Genomic DNA, 6,307 nt, shown 5'->3' with positions numbered 1-6,307 from the left:
TGGTCCCCACCCCGTGCCTGCAAAGGGCCTCTTCCTCCAAAAAGCACCTCCACTAGCCCAACCTTAAGAATCACATGGTCCTGGGGCGCCTGGGTGTCTCAGTCCGTTGGGTGTCTGACCTCGGCTCAGGTGATGATCTCATGGCTTGTGGGTTCAAGCCCCACATCTGGCTCTGTGTTGACAGCTCAGAGCCTGCTTTGGATCCTCTGTCCCCCTCCCTCCCTGCCTTTACCACCTCTCCCCCAAATCAAATAAATAATTGTCAAAAAAAATTATTCGTGGGGCACCTGGGTGGCTCAGTTGGTTAAGCACTCGACTTCCACTCAGTTCATGATATCACAGCTTGTGGGTGTGAGCCCCGTGTGTGGCTCTATGCTGACAGCTCAGAGCCCGGAGCCGGCTTCAGATTCTGTCTGTCTCTCTCTCTCTCTGCCTCTCCCCTGCTCACGCTTTGTCTTTCAAAAATAAACATAAACAAAAATCACATGGCCCTAAAAAAAACAAAGAAATCCTATCATTTGCCACAACCTGGCTGGACCTTGAAGGTATTATGCTAAATGAAATAAGTCAAAGAAACATAAATACTGTATAATCTCACTTAAATGTGGACTCTAAAAGCAAAAATAAAAAAACAATTGATAGAAAAAGAGATCAGACTTGTGGTTACCAGAGTGGGGGGGCAGAGGGGAAATGGAGGAAGGTGGTCAAAAAAACACAAACTTCCAGTTAGACTAGGGATGTAATGTACAACATGACGACTATAGCTAACACTCCTGCATGATACATCAGAAAATTGTTACGAGTAAATCCTAAGAGTTTTCACCACAAGGAGAAAAGTTTTTTCCTTTTTTCCTCTTTCTTTTCTTTTAATTGTATCTATATAAGAAGATGGATGTTAGCTGAACCTATTGTGGTAATCATTTCACAATATATGTAAGTCAAACCATCATGTTGTATGTACATTTTAAACTTACACAATAACGTGTTAATTATTTTTTGGTAAAAAGAAAGAATCACATGCCTCTTGTCTCAGACTGAATCAGTAGGATAGCTACAGAGATATATCAAGACACATACACAGTCATATCCATACAGACTCCTAAAAACACATACGTTTTCATTTATACACACAGACACACACTTGCATCTTCAAGAAATCCTTGACCCTTGATGGGGCGCCTGGGTGGCTTAGTCGGTTAAGCGTCCGACTTTCGCTTAGGTCATGATCTCGCGGTTCGTGGGTTTGAGCCCCGCGTCGGGCTCTGTGCTGACTGCCAGCTCAGAGCCTGGAGCCTGTTTCAGTCTGTGTCTGCCTCTCTCTCTGACCCTCCCCTGCTCACGCTGTCTCTCTCTCTCTCTCCTAGAAATAAATAAAAAGATATTAAAAAAAAAAAAGAAATACTTGACCCCTGGTCAAACTCAAAATGTATTCTCACACACACACACAACCATAACACAGTGTCACGAAGACACATGCTGTCACACACACACACACGACACTGGCACATAAAAGCAATGGATACCCAAGGTGTATATAGTCACATACACAAACGTATAAACTCTTGTACGTATCTATATTTACATACAAACACAGGCCATACAAACACAGGCATGCCCATAGATCTCATCTACACACACGTTTAATATTTAGGCACATATACACAGAGACACATTTTAAGCACACAGATGCATACACAGCTATCAATGCACTTACGTGTGTAAACATATGTATACATATATCACTCAAGACACGCACTCCTATACATCCTCCCAAACACACACGAACACACATAAAGACATTTTTAAAATTCATATACACACAAGTATACTCCCATAGCACATTTCATTCATTCATAGATTCATTTATATTATTAAAACGTTGCTAAGGAAACTTGCTTGGGCACCTTCCAAATTCTACTCTGTGTTACAGCTACTTGTGTAAGCCCAGCAAAATGTGCCACTAGATCCCTTCTCCCTTTAAACTTGCACTTGTGGATAGGCGACGAAAGGCCCCAGGACGCAGGGCTCTGGCTCCTTCATCTCGATCTCTAACTCCCCAAGGCCCCCAGCCGAAGGCGCTCACTTTTAAAGTCCGTGGCTAAAGGTGCATTCCCTGGAACTGCTCCAGCAAAGGCAAGGGTGGGCCTGTGCGTGTGGCTAGGCTTTCAGGACAGGGGATCAATGAGGGGGTAGCATACGACCCTCCCTGCTCCCCCCAGCCACGCCCCTTTGCTCATTCTCCACGCGGCTTTCCGCACCCCGCCGGCCCGACATCCGCAGGCCCCCCGGGGCGGGGGACGGGGCCTCGGCCTCCCGGAGCCCCTCCCCTCCTCTCTCCTCTCGCCCCTCCTCTCACCCTCCTTCCCCTCTGCTCCGCCCCTCTCCTCCCCCTCCTCCCTCCTCGGCCGCCTCTCGGCCCCCTCCCTTTCCCGTCGATCCTTCTTCCTCCTCCCTCCCCTCCCCACCCTCGCCCTCGCCCCTCCCCCGCCGCGCCCGGACCGCCGGAGGCTGAGTCATCGCTGCGGCGCTGCGGCGGCCGCGGGCGAGCAGGTAGGGAGGGTGCGAGGAAAGCGACGTCGTGCGCCCCATCACCGCCGCCGCGAGCGGGGCCGAGTCCTCGCGCGAGGCAGTCTGCGGAGAGGCCTGGGAGGGAGCGCCGCTGGGGCCCAGGCCGCGTTGGGGAGGGCCGGCCGGCCTCGGAGCGCGCCGTCCCACCGCCCTCGCAGCAGCCGCCGTGCGGCATTCTAAAAGAGCTCTCCACGTAGAATGGAGTCACAAGCTTACAACGTTAGGGTGGCATCCAGGCCGGGCATCCCAGGCTGGCGGCCCCACGGGCCGATGTGCCGTGCTCCCGATCTTTTATGTGATCCACAGAGTGTCTCATATTTAGCCCGATGCCAGTATTCAAAAACCATATGATATTTCACACGGGAAAATCAGATTCACAACACTTGAAAAATTAGAATCCATAATAACACTGGACCCCTATTTCCCAGGACAACAGCTGCCTAATGTTACGTGCAGCTGCCTTTTTTAGTGAGGGCATTGCCTACTCTCATTTGCCACAGTCCCCTCTACTCTTTTCTGCTTCACCTAAGCCACTCAACTTCATGTTACCTGCCAAGCCCTTGATCTAGCAACTCCTGGTTCTGGGCAAGCTACCCATTTCTCAGATGCCAGTGGGGAAGTGGAGGTGGAAGTTCCCTAGAGGAACAACATGAGGCCTTAATGCTAAAAGAGATCCCAGCTTTTTCTCACCCACTAATCTTTTCTGACAAACCATTTTGCCTCAGATAGGCAGAAAGAAGGGAATTGTGAAAGGTGGGTCCCAGAACATGATCTGGGGGTCAAAGTGGACCCCCAATGGAAGATGATTGGGAGCAGTAATTAGCCTGGAGAAGGGTCAAACAGCGTTAGTTTTATACCTGGATGAGATCATACTAAGAAATTGAGCAGAAGCCCCTCCCTGGAGTTGATGGTACATTCTCACAGTCTTTTTCTTCGAGTCACAACAGAAGGCAAAACTGGGGCAGGTGGATGGATGAAACAGTTGGCAATTGTGACAGATTTGGTTATAATAAGCTGTTTTCAAGTCACGGCAGACCTGGCCTGTGAGACACTAGACTTTTGTGGAAGGGGTTGCGAAGAGAATTATTGCATGGCTTCCTCTCTAGTGCTTCTCATCCTGTGATGCGTACATGCGTCTTATAAAACACAGACTCTAATAAGTTAGTGGGACTGGGATAGAACTTGCAAAGCCTACATTTACGACAAGTTTCCAGGTGATGCCAATACTGCAAGCCCCCAGTCCCCCCTCTGAGTGGCAAGGCTCAAGGCTCTGGACTCCTTTTGCCTTCTGTTTATTCAGGAGGGTCATTGCTACATGGTAACCCAAGGGAGGGGCTCAGAATCCCACAGACCTGGGCGTAGATCCCTTCCCACCCCCGAGGAGCCAGGTAATGTTGGGCAGACCGCTTATCCTTGGTAGGCCTCAGGTTTCTTCATCTGTGCAGCTGGAATCCGAGAATACTTAGGAGGCTGGGAAAGAAAGAATGGACTGGGGGTGCCTGGGTGGCTCAGTCGGATAAGCATCCGACTTCGGCTCAGGTCATGATCTCGCGGTTTGTGGGTTCGAGCCCCGCGTCGGGCTCTGTGCTGACTGCCAGCTCAGAGCATGGAGCCTGTTTCAGGTTCTGTGTCTCCCTCTCTCTCTGACCCTCCCGTGCTTGCTCATGCACTCTCTCTCTGTCTCTCAGAAATAAATAAAATATAAATTTAAACAAAAAAAAAAAAGAAAGAATGGACTGGATGTGTGGCCCCCGCACAGTGTGTGGTTCACGATAGTGCTCTGTGAAGGGAGTTCTGGTATGGGGTACTCTGTGGGCCTGCCGGTGAGCAGTGAGACCAGTGTGGTTAGAGAGGGGGTGTATATAAGACATTCCAGGGTAAGACTCCAACCCCCTAATATGGCCTTCTAGGCCATGCACGGTATGGTTACCACCCAGCCCTCCCCTTGCTGCCCTCCCCCTCTCTGTCTCCCGCTGGACGTTTATTAGGTGCTTCCGCCACAGCACTTTCTCTCCTCAGAGGCCTGGCACATGCTATTGTTCCTCATACTTCTACCTGCCTGGCCCCTTATCCTTCAGCTCCAATGTCACTTCCTCAGAGATGCCCTCCTTGATCCCCAGAATCTTTCAAGGAAGGATTTCAGGGGTATATTCTGGTAGAAAGAGAGAGCAGTTACATCTCTGGAGGCTGCACATAAATAGGGAAGTCACCATTTTTACTTAGATTCTACATTTATTTAGAGCAGCTTTTGGTTGGGTAGGGTAGGGAGGAGGGGGAGGGGGTCAGAGGAACTAAACACTGTCCCCTGCCTTTCTGCAAATTAGAAAAGGGCACAGTTTGGGCAAGCAAGCAGGAACTGGATTTCAGCTCTCGCCTGCCCTCTCAGCTGGTTACCTTTGTGCAGTATACAGACTGTGCAACCTCATGTCACAGCCCGAGTGCTAATGCTTCCTTCCCCCAAGCTGCCTCGTGACCTGCTTAATCCTCCTGCCTGGATTAGCTCCTTTTATAAACTTTCTTACCTTCATAAAACTCATCAGAGTTGGAATTAGGTATTTTGGGAATGATTTATTTAAAATCTGCCCCTTGCAGTAGACTCTATAACCATCAAGGCAAAGTCTATGCATCTAGTTCTTGATTCCCAGTGCTTAGCCTGGTGCCTGCAACAAAGCAGGTGCTCCATAAATATTTGTTGAATATTTCAGGAGCTCACTATCTACCAGGGGAGATCAGACTCATGGAAATAGCTATGGCATGAAATGGACAGGCACAGAGCTGAATGACTGGTTGCCGCCCTAAGGAGGGAGATGTCCCTTCCAGCTGAAGTCATCCGGGGATGCTCACAGAAGAGGTGTTTTAGCTGGACCTGACAGAATAGGTGGAGTTCACCAGATTCAGATGAGCAGGAGGGTGTTCTTGGCAGTGGGAACAGCAAAAGCAACAGTACAGAGAGAGAAAAGTTCAGTCTGTTCCTACAAGTCACAAATTACAGTCAGCAGACTGGCCAAATGTGTTTTGTGAATTAGCTGCCAATATTTTTTAAAAATCAGGAGATTTCATATAAAGATATAGATTTCCTGTTTTTCTTTAAAAAATTGTAAGGCACCACCAAAGAACAATTGGCTGGCACTGAAAAGTGACAGTCCCTTTGGAATGTCTGTGCTTGCTAGAGTTTAGCACAGCCCCTGCCTTTCCCTGGTGCATTCTTATACCCAGCTTTCCTTGCTCATTACTCTTCCTTTGTGGCCCACTGTGCAGCTGGCTAGACCATTTGATTGATCCACTGGAGATGTAAGGAAAGTTGATTCAGAGGGTACAGGCACTTAAATGCCAGACTAAGGAAGTTGGGAAATACCAGCTGAAGGAAATGAGAAGCAATTGAAGATTTTTGAGCTGTAAACCTTGAACTGTAAATCACAGTAAAGCTGTGGGCGACCCAGAAGTTCCTCCTGGCCCGTAAAGAACACACAGAAAGAACACCCAAAGTGAGGGAGCATGAATGCCCTGGCTTTTTTTTTTTCTTCAGACTGGCAACTATCAGGCCTCCTCAGCTAAGTGAGCTGCTAACAGCCAGGATTTCAGGGTCTTCTCCGGCTCCACAGAGCACAGCCCACAGCTGCCCCAGCCAAGCGAGGCCTGACTTCATAAGCAGAAACTCTGGACCAAGGAGGCTGGTGAAGTTCTGGAAGCCAAAGGAGTGGGTAGCTCTGCATGGGGCTTTCAAAGAAAATAAAACATG

The sequence above is a fragment of the Hyaena hyaena genome, unplaced genomic scaffold (assembly GCF_003009895.1).
Source record: "Hyaena hyaena isolate Hyena2069 unplaced genomic scaffold, ASM300989v1 scaffold_619, whole genome shotgun sequence".
Classification (NCBI taxonomy): Eukaryota; Metazoa; Chordata; class Mammalia; order Carnivora; family Hyaenidae; genus Hyaena; species Hyaena hyaena.
This window is presented reverse-complemented; position numbering follows the sequence as displayed.